Source organism: Mytilus californianus, unplaced genomic scaffold (assembly GCF_021869535.1).
Source record: "Mytilus californianus isolate M0D057914Y unplaced genomic scaffold, xbMytCali1.0.p SCAF_12, whole genome shotgun sequence".
Taxonomy (NCBI): domain Eukaryota; kingdom Metazoa; phylum Mollusca; class Bivalvia; order Mytilida; family Mytilidae; genus Mytilus; species Mytilus californianus.
Genome location: NW_026262604.1, coordinates 42,371,324 through 42,386,850, shown reverse-complemented (window position 1 = coordinate 42,386,850; position 15,527 = coordinate 42,371,324).

The following is a 15,527-nucleotide window of genomic DNA, read 5'->3' as shown; positions in this document are numbered from 1 at the left end:
TGACTTTGTTTTTCTTGGCCACACAAATTAATTTAGAACTGACATAGCCAACAAACATATAGATCAAATTATGCGCGTGGTTGTTAATTCGAAAAAGTTGTTTTATCTAAAATTATTGGCAACGAACTATTTGGTGTTCAGAGCACTTGGCTTGATTTTTGGCGCCGGGGTGATGGGGATCAGTATGCAACGGACTTATTGTGTTTATTTCATTACGTACCAACAATATGCACCAATTGTACACATGTTTATAGTTTGTTCTTATGTTTTGCTGTTACACCAATGTCCCAGGTAAGGGGAGGATTGTGCGCTCACAAACCAGGGGCGGATCCATGATTTTAGGTTAGGGGGCGCAAACTTAAGATTATCGAAATATTCTTTATTAAGCTAAGGACAACCCATGCATGCTTTGCGAATTTTAGTGGGGCGCACGCCCGCCATGCCCCCGCCTGAATCCGCCCCTGCAAACATGGGCCCTTTATAGCTTGCTGTTCGGTGTGAGCCAAGGCTTCGTGTTGAAGGCCGTACTTTGAGCTATAATTGTTTACTTTTTACACATTGTGACTTGGATGAAGAGTTGTCTCATTGGCACACATACCACATCTACTTATTTCTAATTAATCCTGGCACGTTCTTTATGTACCTGTCCCAAGAATGGAGCCTGTAGTTCAGTTGGTTCATGTCTGTCATATTTGTTTTTCGTAAATTGTTTTATTATAAATTAGGCCGTTAGTTTTAATTTTTTTTCATGTCGGGGTCTTTTATAGCCGGCTATACGTCAGTTCCTTTTCACATTGTTGAACGGTTGTCTATAATTGCTTACATCCACTTTATTTGAACTTTGATGGATAATTGTCTCATTGGCAATCATATCACTTCTCCTATTTTTATATAACAACTGAGTTCTGCAAAGCTGTTCAAGTTGAATTAACGGATCTAAGATCTTTGAATTAATGATATCTAATTGCTGATATAGTGTTAACATATAATTGTCTGGACAAGATTCATGGTCGAGCTACAAATCTATCAAAATATATGAAAACAAGTTTGAATGGCATAAAATGTATAAGCAATGTGTAGCTGGGTATAGATTGCTTTCCTGATTTTTACTTTTACCCGAAGTATCAAGTACCAAGAAGATACATGTACATAAACTGGAAATTTCTAGACAACGTACTATTAGTCAGCTGTGCAAAATAAGAACAATTTTAAAATGCACTCCATGATCAATTCCTTGTCGCGCGATTCAGACTTTGTAAAACGTCATCGGTGTCTGAGCATACAATTGACGATACAGGGTTTTGTCACAGAACGGTTCGTCCTTTTTCTCAAAGTGTTCATCGGAAAGTACCAAGATCTAATAGATCAATATCCAGTGTTTTTGCTTCACAAATAATACAGGATGGACTTTTTCCAAAGGGTGACTGGGAATAGAAATATGGTCACTTAATTTGGTCTTCTTCCGAACGGCAGTAAAATCTGTGCCAAAGTGGGGCGTCCGTTTGGCTGTGTGGGATGTTCAAATACGCAGCCACGTCCGGTCAGAATAGGGACGTTAAATCAGAGAACAATCTTCATGCATGAAATATTTGCCACTGGACGTTAAACAACCAACAATTAATTAATCAGGGTGGTCTTGGGTAGCACATCCTAATTTTTACGGAGATGTTGTTTACCGAGCCCGGAAATTTAGAAACGATTCGGGTAAACTCATCGATCCTTTAAACAACAGACACGGCTTCCTCTGCCTCATTTTTAGACTTGTACCTCGAATTTGACATCAGCGGTCATTTCGATGATTTTAATTTTGAAATTATCAATTTCCCCCCACCTTAGTAGCAATATACCAACTTCACCTGCATATGGGATATATATTTCCCAACTCATTCGGTATTCAAGAGCTTGCAGTTGCTACACAGACTTTGTAAAACGTCACCAGTGTCTGAGCAAAAAGTTGATAAACAAGGGTTATGTCAAAGAACGTCCCGTCCTTTTTCTAAAAAAGTTCATCGGAAGATACCAAGACCTTATTGATAAATATTCCGTATCAACTTCATAAATAATACATTATGGTCTTGATGTATAGATTCTATGTACTGACGTTGCTTATCATCTGAAGTACGTGTTATAGTGTTCTTTTATTTGTCTTTGCATGTAAATTAGTAACGTTTATTGTTTGGTCGAATTTTGGTAATATCCTTTAGACGTGGCTCGGTACTTGTACATCCCGCCATTGTGTTGATGTGCTGTTGTCATTTTTAGCTCACCTGGCCCGAAGGGCCAAGTGAGCTTTTCTCATCACTTGGCGTCCGTCGTCCGTCGTCCGTCGTCGTCCGGCGTCGTCCGTCGTCGTCCGTCGTCGGCGTTAACTTTTTACATTTTGAACTTCTTCTAGAGAACCACTGAATGGAATGAAACCAAACATGGCATGCATGTTCCTTATGAGGTGCTGACCAAGTGTTGTTACTTTGTAGCCGATCCATCATCCAAGATGGCCGCCAGCGGGGGACTTAGTTTAACATAGGACCCTGTGGGAAATGCATACAAATGACTTCTTTTAGAGAACCACTGAATGGAATGAAACCAAACATGGCATGAATGTTCCTTATGAGGTGCTGACCAAGTGTTGTTACTTTGTAGCCGATCCATCATCCAAGATGGCCGCCAGCGGGGGACTTAGTTTAACATAGGACCCTATGGGAAATGCATACAAATGACTTCTTTTAGAGAACCACTGAATGGAATAAAACCAAACATGGCATGAATGTTCCTTATGAGGTGCTGACCAAGTGTTGTTACTTTGTAGCCGATCCATCATCCAAGATGGCCGCCATCGGGGAACTTTGTTTAACATAGGACCCTATGGGAAATACATACAAATGTCTTCTTTTAGAGAACCACTGAATGGAATGAAACCAAACATGGCATGAATGTTCCTTATGAGGTGCTGACCAAGTGTTGTTACTTTGTAGCCGATCCATCATCCAAGATGGCCGCCATCGGGGAACTTAGTTTAACATAGGACCCTATGGGAAATACATACAAATGTCTTCTTTTAGAGAACCACTGAATGGAATGAAACCAAACATGGCATGAATGTTCCTTATGAGGTGCTGACCAAGTGTTGTTACTTTGTAGCCGATCCATCATCCAAGATGGCCGCCAGCGGGGGACTTAGTTTAACATAGGACCCTATGGGAAATGCATACAAATGACTTCTTTTAGAGAACCACTGAATGGAATAAAACCAAACATGGCATGAATGTTCCTTATGAGGTGCTGACCAAGTGTTGTTACTTTGTAGCCGATCCATCACCCAAGATGGCCGCCAGCGGGGGACTTAGTTTAACATAGGACCCTATGGGAAATACATAAAAATGTCTTCTTTTAGAGAACCACTGAATGGAATGGAACCAAACATGGCATGAATGTTCCTTATGAGATGCTGACCAAGTGTTGTTACTTTGCAGTCAGTCCATCATCCAAGATGGCCGCCAGCAGGGGACTTAGTTTAACATAGGACCCTATGGGAAATACATACAAATGTCTTCTTTTAGAGAACCACTGAATGGAATGAAACCAAACATGGCATGAATGTCCCTTATGAGGTTCTGACCAAGTGTTGTTACTTTGTAGCCAATCCATCATCCAAGATGGCCGCCAGCGGGGGACTTAGTTTAACATAGGACCCTATGGGAAATACATACAAATGTCTTCTTTTAGAGAACCACTGAATAGAATGAAACCAAACATGGCATGAATGTTCCTTATGAGGTGCTGACCAAGTGTTGTTACTTTGCAGTCGGTCCATCATCCAAGATGGCCGACAGCAGGGGACTTAGTTTAACAAAGGACCTATGGGAAATACATACAAATGACTTCTTTTAGAGAACCACTGAATGGAATGAAACCAAACATGGCATGAATGTTCCTTATGAGGTACTGACCAAGTGTTGTTACTTTGTAGCCGATCCATCATCCAAGCTGGCCGACAGCAGGGGACTTAGTTTAACAAAGGACCTATGGGAAATACATACAAATGTCATCTTTTAGAGAACCACTGAATGGAATTAAACCAAACATGGCATGAATCTTCCTTATGAGATGCTGACCAAGTGTTGTTACTTTGTAGCCGATCCATCATCCAAGATGGCCGACAGCGGGGACTTAGTTTAACATAGGACCCTATGGGAAATACATACAATTGTCTTCTTTTAGAGAACCACTGAATGGAATTGAACCAAACATGGTATGAATGTTCCTTATGAGTTGCTGACCAAGTGTTGTTACTTTGCAGACGATCCATCATCCAAGATGGCCGCCAGCAGGGGACTTAGTTTAACATAGGACCCTATGGGAAATGCATACAAATGACTTCTTTTAGAGAACCACTGAATGGAATGAAACCAAACATGGCATGAATGTTCCTTATGAGGTGCTGACCAAGTGTTGTTACTTTGTAGCGGATCCATCATCCAAGATGGCCGCCACCGGCGGACTTAGTTTAACATAGGACCCTATGGGAAATGCATACAAATGACTTCTTTTAGAGAACCACTGAATGGAATAAAACCAAACATGGCATGAATGTTCCTTATGAGGTGCTGACCAAGTGTTGTTACTTTGTAGCCGATCCATCATCCAAGATGGCCGCCATCGGGGAACTTAGTTTAACATAGGACCCTATGGGAAATACATACACATGTCTTCTTTTAGAGTACCACTGAATGGAATGAAACCAAACATGGCATGAATGTTCCTTATGAAGTGCTGACCAAGTGTTGCTACTTTGTTGCCGATTTACTGTTCAAGATGGCCACCAGGATATTTTATTAAATAACAGGACCAATATTAATCAAAATTTGGCCTCAATCATTATTTGGGTATCTGTTATGATTTTTATCTATCTTTACATGATTTCTAAAACCAAAGTAGAGTCAGGTGAGCGACACAGGCTCTTGAGAGCCTCTAGTTTTGTATTCTTGTGTTTCAATATTGCGTATGTGCTTTGTCTATATGCTATTTTGTTTTTCTTTGTTGACATATTTGTTTCTTTTTATAGTGATTGAGATTATAACACAATGTTGACTGCTGTACCCCTATTTTTGACATTTTTACCTATTATGTCTGTTTGTTTTGTTCACACATTGTTGTCAATACAATGGAATTTTATGCGACTGTCAGAAAATGCCTGTACCAAGTCAGGAATATGACAGTTGTTTCCATTCGTTTGATGTGTATGAGCTTTTGATTTTGCTAATTGTGAAGGGACTTTCCGTTTTGAATTTTCCTTGGAGTTTGGTATTTTTGTTGTTTTACTTTTTAAATAAACTTGTTCTAAAAGGTTACCAATTCAACACTGTAATTAGACCTTTGAATATTGTTTTATTGGTATTAATATTGATTTTGTTATCAGTAAATTAAGATCAAACTAAATAATATTTTTATACACATATTCCCATTCCATTCATGGCCTTACAATCTGTCGATACCTGTATCTTGGCATTGCACAAGGTCGTGTTTTTCTCCCAAAATCCAGACCCTCATTTATTGCTGTAGTTATACAGTGTGCTATTCCACACTGTCCCTTTTCAGCTTATATTTCCATGAGCAAAAAATTGTTGTTCCATACTCAGCCTCAGCTTTTGTTGTAAAAAAGAATGGTGTTTTAAAATCAGTTACTTACAATATGTTCAATTCTTTTTTGAAAAACTGCATTACAAGCATTGTTTTGGATGCAGGTAAATTTTCAACTCATAGTTTTTGAAGGGGTGGTGCCACGTCGTCTTTCAAATGTGGTGTACCAGCTTATTTAATTCAACTTCAAGGTGACTGGAAAAGTTCTGCCTATAAACTTTATCTCCGTTGTGGTTTGAATTAAAAGCTTATGATGTCTTATTGTTAATTATTTTCTAATAATTTTATTCTCGTTTTAGGAGGCAAAGCATGGTGCAGAAGCACATTGTTTTTAAGTGATTCGTTATTTAAATACTTTCCGGATTTAAAGAATACAGAGATTCAAGCTTTTGATGGCCTAACAAGTGAACGTTTGCTATGGAAAATTAGAAGTGGCTATTTTAATATAAATAAATGAATTCTGTAATGTTATTATTCATGTTGTCACCAATGATATTTTTACTATAACAAGTGATCAATTTAGGATAAATATTAATTTGATTACTCCAGAAATTAGGAGTGTAAACTCCTTATAGGATTATTTTATCTCCCTTATTGCCTAGACCAGTAGATTTTAAACTTTCCGACAGCTTAGTATAAAAGATTTTAATTTTCAACTTTTTGAATTTTCTATAATAGGATAGGTAAAGGTTAGCTATATGGCCGCTTGTAGATCTTTTTATGACAGATTTCATAGGCCTATTTCCCCGTTATTTCACAAAACTGACCTATTACATTTGAATCATGCTGGAATTTAAAAAAAAAATCATTTTATAGCCAATTCTTAGGCTCATTTGAGTTTAGGGGACACTCTTTACGAGAAAGGCTACGTTTAATTCTGACCCCTTTTTATTCAGGGGGAGAGTTTTTGTAGCAGATGTCTCTCTTTTAATTTTCCAGAAGGCTGACTTAAGCTTATCACTAATTTTATCCTTTTTGGACGCTAGGAAAGCTTATTTGTTAGCAGACTCTGTTTATATTAAAAATAAGATTGCACTCTTGGTTCAATTTGTTTTGACACCTCTTTTTTTTTGGCTGACCTTCAGTTTGGAGGGTTAATTTTATGTATTAACAATTTTTGAACTTCTACTTTGGTTATTCTTAAATTGTTTATCGATTATTATTGAACTATTGTGTTGTGTGAATCCATTTCATTAGCCTAATAAATGTTTTTGTTGTATTAGTTGTTTCATGATTTTGAAAGTAATTTGGAAATTTTTATTTTAATAAAAATGATTAATTACTGAGAAAGAAATTTCCATTCCTGCAAGATTTTACTTTTTCTCGGTTTCTTTATTGTTTTTTCTGCTCTTAACGAATTTAATTCAGATATACTGTTAAAGGTGTATTATGTGTATAAGTATGTACAATCATGGAAGTAATATTAAATATTACTTCCATGGTACAATCTAATCAAATTTACGTAGCTACATTTATCTGATATTTATTTTACACTGATATTCATTCTTTTCTTTCTCGGAAGTGCCATCTATATGTTAACATGTGTCAGTTAGAACAAGATAGAGGTGAAGTCTGATGTTTTACAGTCGCGTTATATCTAAAAGCAATATCACTTACTATAAACATTGAAGGGTAAGTCTTTTACACTGTATCATATGTTTTTTTCTTCTTATTTTTCTTAGATGGGAGAGGGGGTCCTCAATCATTCTTTTTTTTTCTATTTGTATACGATATTTTTTTATTATTTTGCAATACACAGAATTTGTACAAATAAAGCTCGGGAAAATATATTATACAGCAGAGTTTTTGATGAGATTTGACCAAACATATTCATCACATGTATATTCAAGAATTAGACTAAGTATCCAATAATTTGGGTAATTAACGATTTCGAAAATCCCGACTCTTGCTTACTCCGACGAGTTCTATACATGTGATTGAGAAAGGTATTAGAAAACCATACCAGGAGAGAATATATATATATATATGATTTGCATGCACACGTATAAAAGTTGTGGTTTTTATCCAACGCAATCATAGGTTTGAATGTTGTTTTCAACTTAGACCTGTTTATATTTTTTCGTTTGGGCTTGTATTATATTTTCCTTCGGGTTTATATGAATCGTTCATCCTATTTCGACTCTTCAAAATTCAAGAGTCTATCCTAAATTGAGGTAAATTTTATGGCCTTCCAAATACCGTTTCGATTCATAACATCACTGAAGAGACATTAATTGTCGAAATCCGGATATGGTGTACAAATTTTTGCATCTTTTGTTTGCGGTATACCATCTTTTCCGCAAGTTTATTATTTTCTGTTTGGTGTTAAATTAATAGTTAAGATCCATTTTGTTACATCTGGTGATCCGTTTATTTGGCAATCGCCAATGGCAGTCAGCGGGGTTTAAGAACATCCGTTGCTCGACCTGCTAGTCAAATGCGTTTTGTTAAAATATACTTTTTCACCTTTTTTGGTCTTCTGGAAAATGTTGTTTGTGCTGTATTTAGACCTCTCTACCAAGAAATTTGTTTTGCATGCACACGTATAAAAATTGCGGTTTATATCCAACGCAATCATAGTTTAAACGTTGTTTTCAATTTAGACTTGTATATATATATTTCTCTAATTCTTCGTCAATTTATCCCTTTCTGCACCCATTGTATAAAAAAAATTTAATCAACGTGTGGTTCGTTTGATCTCAGTTCTTCATTGGTTAAAATCCGATTATGACGTCGAATTTTCTTGCTTTCCTCTGAATTTCCTATTGTGACGACATGAAAAAAGGCGACCATGCCTGATGACGTCACATAGAAAGAACACATCTTTTTGCAGATCATTCGAAAAGAAGGAATAAATTTGCCTGCGTATTGTTTGAAAATCATTAGAGAAACAGATTCCACCACCAAATCTCGTGTAATACGATATTTATCCACTCTCGACAGTTAAATTTTAAATATTTAAAACGCTCGGCGAGCCTCGCGTTTTAAATTTGAAAATTTAACTGTCTCGAGTGGATAAATATCGTATCACACTCGATGCAGTGGTAGAATCTATATATATATAACAAAATTATACCATCTACTCAAATTCCAACTGTAAAACGGAGAACTCAATTTATATATTAACATGTGACACATGTGGCATTCAGTATGTGGGAGAAACAATGGACAAATTTAATATTCGGCTCAATAACCATCGTTCATGGTACAAAACCAACAAAAACTGTCCTCTCACAAGACATCTTCGTTCAACGAAACATTCTTTTGATAATGTTACCTTCCAAATCATAGAAGTCAACACCGAGTGGGACACCACGGCGAGAAGGAGAAGAGAAAATTTTTGGATCCACCAACTCCACACTTTAGAACCTGATGGTCTTAACGAAAAAGATGAGAAAAGATACAGGAAAGATAAAGAATAATTAAGTACACAGCATCGTCCTTTTTATCCTGTAATATTGGCCAATGGACGTTGCTAACTTCAACTACCAATTTTGTAAAAATCTTGAACTTCATCCAAATTATGTATTATTTTCAAGGCAGCTAAATTCAAGTGCAACATATACATTGAGCTGCAAAAGTTTCTTATCATCTACATCCGATTTCACCTGGATAGATGCACGCTTGATAAAGCTAGTTAGTCTAGCGAAATATTGCGTTTATTTTCATCATTTTGTAAATATTTTAAACATTCTTATATTTACATACTAAATAGTGTGTTAAAATTACATTGTTAGGCAATCTTTAATTTTATTTGTGTAATTGAATTAATCTCTGTACTGATTAATCCACACTCCCATAGATTTGTATGTCATGTGCTGCTATTTATAGGCACTTATATATATATATATATATATATATATATATATATATGTTTTAAGAACATCAGTTGTTCGACCTGCTAGTCAAATGCGTTTTGTTAAAATATACTTTTTCACTCATTTGGTCTTTTGGAAAATGTTGTTTGTGCTGTATTTAGACCCCTCTTTCAAGAAATTTGTTTTGCATGCACACTAATATAAATTGCGGTTTTTATCCAACGCAATCATAGGTTTGAACGTTGTTTTCAATTTAGACTTGTTTATATTATTTCGTTTGGGCTTGTATTATATTTGCCTTCGGGTTTATATGATCCTTTCATCCTATTTTGACTCTTTCAAAATTCAAGAGTCTATCCTAAATTGAGGTAAATTATATGGCCTTCCAAATACCGTTTCGATTCCTAACATCACTGAAGAGACATTAATTGTCGAAATCCGGATATGGTGTACAAATTTTTGCACCTCATGTTTGCGGTATACCATCTTTTCCGCAAGTTTATTGTTTTCTGTTTGGTAATAATTTAATAATAAGATCTGTTTTGTTACATCTTGTGATCCGTTTATTTGGCTAACGTCAATGGCAGTCAGCAGGTTTTAAGAACATCAGTTGTTCGACCTGCTAGTCAAATGCGTTTTGTTAAAATATACCTTTTCACTCATTTGGTCTTTTGGAAAATAATGTTTGTGCTGTATTTAGACCCCTCTTTCAAGAAATTTGTTTTGCATGCAGACGAATAAAAATTGCGGTTTTTATCCAACGCAATCATAGGTGTGAACGTTGTTTTCAATTTAGACTTGTTTATATTATTTCGTTTGGGCTTGTATTATATTTGCCTTCGGGTTTATATGATCCGTTCATCCTATTTTGACTCTTTCAAAATTCAAGAGTCTATCCTAAATTGAGGTAAATTATATGGCCTTCCAAATACCGTTTCGATTCATAACATCACTGAAGAGACATTAATTGTCGAAATCCGGATATGGTGTACAAATTTTTGCACCTCATGTTTGCGGTATACCATCTTTTCCGCAAGTTTATTGTTTTCTGTTTGGTAATAATTTAATAATAAGATCTGTTTTGTTACATCTTGTGATCCGTTTATTTGGCTAACGTGAATGGCAGTCAGCAGGTTTTAAGAACATCAGTTGTTCGACCTGCTAGTCAAATGCGTTTTGTTAAAATATACCTTTTCACTCATTTGGTCTTTTGGAAAATGTTGTTTGTGCTGTATTTAGACCCCTCTTTCAAGAAATTTGTTTTGCATGCACACGAATAAAAATTGCGGTTTTTATCCAATGCAATCATAGGTTTGAACGTTGTTTTCAATTTAGACTTGTTTATATTATTTCGTTTGGGCTTGTATTATATTTGCCTTCGGGTTTATATGATCCGTTCATCCTATTTTGACTCTTTCAAAATTCAAGAGTCTATCCTCAATTGAGGTAAATTTAATGCATTTCCAAATACCGTTTCGATTCCTAACATCACTGAAGAGACATTAATTGTCGAAATCCGGATATGGTGTACAAATTTTTGCACCTCATGTTTGCGGTATACCATCTTTTCCGCAAGTTTATTGTTTTCTGTTTGATAATAATTTAATAATAAGATCTGTTTTGTTACATCTTGTGATCCGTTTATTTGACTAACGTGAATGGCAGTCAGCAGGTTTTAAGAACATCAGTTGTTCGACCTGCTAGTCAAATGCGTTTTGTTAAAATATACATTTTCACTCATTTGGTCTTTTGGAAAATGTTGTTTGTGCTGTATTTAGACCCCTCTTTCAAGAAATTTGTTTTGCATGCACACGAATAAAAATTGCGGTTTTTATCCAACGCAATCATAGGTTTGAACGTTGTTTTCAATTTAGACTTGTTTATATTATTTCGTTTGGGCTTGTATTATATTTGCCTTCGGGTTTATATGATCCGTTCATCCTATTTTGACTCTTTCAAAATTCAAGAGTCTATCCTCAATTGAGGTAAATTTAATGCATTTCCAAATACCGTTTCGATTCCTAACATCACTGAAGAGACATTAATTGTCGAAATCCGGATATGGTGTACAAATTTTTGCACCTCATGTTTGCGGTATACCATCTTTTCCGCAAGTTTATTGTTTTCTGTTTGATAATAATTTAATAATAAGATCTGTTTTGTTACATCTTGTGATCCGTTTATTTGACTAACGTGAATGGCAGTCAGCAGGTTTTAAGAACATCAGTTGTTCGACCTGCTAGTCAAATGCGTTTTGTTAAAATATACATTTTCACTCATTTGGTCTTTTGGAAAATGTTGTTTGTGCTGTATTTAGACCCCTCTTTCAAGAAATTTGTTTTGCATGCACACGAATAAAAATTGCGGTTTTTATCCAACGCAATCATAGGTTTGAACGTTGTTTTCAATTTAGACTTGTTTATATTATTTCGTTTGGGCTTGTATTATATTTGCCTTCGGGTTTATATGATCCGTTCATCCTATTTTGACTCTTTCAAAATTCAAGAGTCTATCCTCAATTGAGGTAAATTTAATGCATTTCCAAATACCGTTTCGATTCCTAACATCACTGAAGAGACATTAATTGTCGAAATCCGGATATGGTGTACAAATTTTTGCACCTCATGTTTGCGGTATACCATCTTTTCCGCAAGTTTATTGTTTTCTGTTTGATAATAATTTAATAATAAGATCTGTTTTGTTACATCTTGTGATCCGTTTATTTGACTAACGTGAATGGCAGTCAGCAGGTTTTAAGAACATCAGTTGTTCGACCTGCTAGTCAAATGCGTTTTGTTAAAATATACATTTTCACTCATTTGGTCTTTTGGAAAATGTTGTTTGTGCTGTATTTAGACCCCTCTTTCAAGAAATTTGTTTTGCATGCACACGAATAAAAATTGCGGTTTTTATCCAACGCAATCATAGGTTTGAACGTTGTTTTCAATATAGACTTGTTTATATATATATTGACATGATATTTTGTCCTTGATAACAAGTTATGGAGAATATGGGTAACTGATTTGTCATTTGTGTCATACTTCTATATCGGTTGAACACTTGCTGCATGTTATCTATGAGCGAATGGTTCATATGTACATCTCTACCAATCTTATTTGCCACCGTTGAGAAAAAATTCCGGAAGTGTTTGAAACAAGATTTTTGGTAGTTGTGCAAAAGCTACTGTTTTGTTCCCCACTTCAGAACATTTTTTTTTAAAATATCCTGGAAACCGTTTTGTTTTGGTAGTGTGTGTTGAATTCGCTGCTTTCTGTATTTTTGCTGTTTTTGAGTTTCCCTTATGGAGAATTGTGCATAAAACAAAGTATCATCTAAACTCACTACTCATGCATGGTTATCATTGTTTCTTTGGATGTCTTTTTAAATTATTCTCAGACTTCATGTTTGTATAACCGAAAGAAGAGTGACGTTAGGAAATTTTACAATAATTCAAAAAGTGCTGTATATGAACATTAATGAATGTCTTTTTAAATTGAATATATTTCTTGTTTTAAATGTTTCTTTATTCTTAAATAATGTTTCATTATTTCAAGTACCCAAATCGATTGTAGACTTTCAAATTTACAGCTTAATCCGATATGGCAGTTAAAAATGCGAAAGATAATATATGCATCTTACACTCAACTACAAAAGAAGCTATTTTACTAAGTTTAGCCGGAGGACAATAATCCGATTATTATTGCATAAGATCGAACAATAATAGATATATTTTATCAGAACACTTGGTAATGTTTTAAGATTATTAACTTTGGATGAGTGTATGATTGTTTTGTAAACTGTTGCTTGGAAGTCTTCCCCTAGCTTTCAAGGTGTAAACTTGTGTGAATACATTTGTATATATTGTATACGGTCTTGCGTTTAAAGCAGCCACTGTGTCAATAATTGACCAACAAACTTTAGTGTAACCCGTAGAAATTTACGGGGTTATATTTGCGCAAGATTGTTAATGCATATCCAGTATGTTTAGTGTACGCACGTGAGTGTACGTGACTTACCGTTTTTGGAAATGTGGCTGCATGTTTGTTAAACAAAATTATGAATGCATTTTCATAGTCTGTGCAATAATTATCTTTATACATTAGGTGACCTTACTACATTGAGGAATATTTAGAAAATAGGTAACTTCTTTATGGAAATCCCTCAAGCATTGGAGCGTATACACAGCTAGCTGTTTTCCCTTAACAGCTGCTTAACGGATCAGTTTAAAAGTGTTAACGTAATCACATAAAAGTTAATCCAAAGTTCTTCTTCTTCTTCCTGGTACGGGAAAGACTCCGGTGCCGGAGTGTGGAATATCCCGGAACTGTGGCGCTATGTACATGCAAATGGATGTCGAAAATTTTGTTATAATAAAATAAAAATATTTGCCACAGTTCAATTACAATTTAAAATAACATTAGTTGTAGCTTAATGTTAAACATATTCACATTATGTACAGTGGCTTAAATACACTAATTAATTAGCCAGACTAGAACCTCCAAATGTTAAGGTGGAGATACCACCTTTGAAGGATTCTAGGGAGGGTGACATGCAAATTGTTTCTGGGAGATCGTTCCAGACAGCAATAGTACTTGGGAAAAAAGATGATTTAAAAAAGTCTTTATTTGTATATATATGTCGAAATTTATGTAGGCCTCTAGTTCGCCTGTCAGATTGTGTCAGGACGTCATTAGTGACTTCGACCAACCCCCGATTAATCTTATAAATCAAGACAAGCTTAGCTTTTGTTCTACGGGATTGCAAGTTTTCCCATTTTAGTTTGTTTAACATACCAGTGACAGCGCCTGGTGATCTATCGTTATAGTCATTAAAAACATATTATGCTGCCTTACGCTGTATCTGCTCAATTTGGTTTATTTGGCTTTGTTTGTACGGATCCCAAACTGGTGAGGAGTACTCGACGGTCGGACGCACAAGTGATGTGTACGTAAGGTTTTTAACCTTACGTATACAATGTTTCATGTTTCTACGTAAAAATCCTAGTGTTTTATTTGCCTTTGAAGTTATATTATTAATATGGGGCCCCAATCAAGATCATTGCTTATTGTAACTCCTAGATACTTGCTGTCTTTGACAGATTCAAGTACATGGTTATGTAATTTATATTGAAATAAATTAGTTTTCGACTTTTTAGAAATATTTATGACATAGCATTTTTCAGGATTAAATTTCATTTGCCATTCAGATTCCCAATTTTCAAGGCTTGATAGATTTTTTTGGAGTGCTTGAGACTCATTTATATTATTTGATGTTTCATAAAGTAAACATTCGTCAGCAAAAAGACGAACCTTACAGGAGACATGCTCAGGTAGGTCGTTTATGAATAACAAAAATAAAGTTGGGCCTAATACTGTGCCCTGAGGAACACCAGAGTCAACAGCTAATTTGGAAGATTGAACACCGTTAAGCAGGACTTGCTGTTGCCTGTTTGACAAAAAATCTTTTATCCAAAGTAAGTTATTTTCACGTATACCATAATACTTAAGCTTTGTTATTAACCTTTCATGGGGGACCTTATCAAAAGCTTTAGAAAAATCTAAAAGTATTGCATCAACTTGATTACCTTCTGCCAAGTATTTGGCTATGTCCTGGATGCTGATAACAAGTTGTGCTTCACAGGAACGTTTACTCCTAAAGCCATGTTGGCAATCATTTAAAATATTATTTAAATCTAAATGTTTTCTAATATTACTTGTTAAAACGTGTTCTAAAACCTTACAACATATAGCCGTTAAAGAAACCGGTCTATAGTTAATTCAAGTGCATTATGCTTATCTCCCTTTTTAAAAATTGGCACAACATTTGCCTGTTTCCACTCTTCTGGGATTTTCCCATCATTTATGGATCTTTGAAAAAAGAATACAAGGAAGGGGGATATCTCTTCCGAGAGTTTATTGAAAATAGCAGGGATATTATCAGGCCCACTAGCTTTATGGGGGTTTATATTTTTAAGGAGTTTAATTATGCCATTGATATTAATGGTTATATCTGGCATGGTGGGGAAGGCGGGACTTATAGGTTTATGTGGCATTGAAGTTTTGTCTTCTTTAG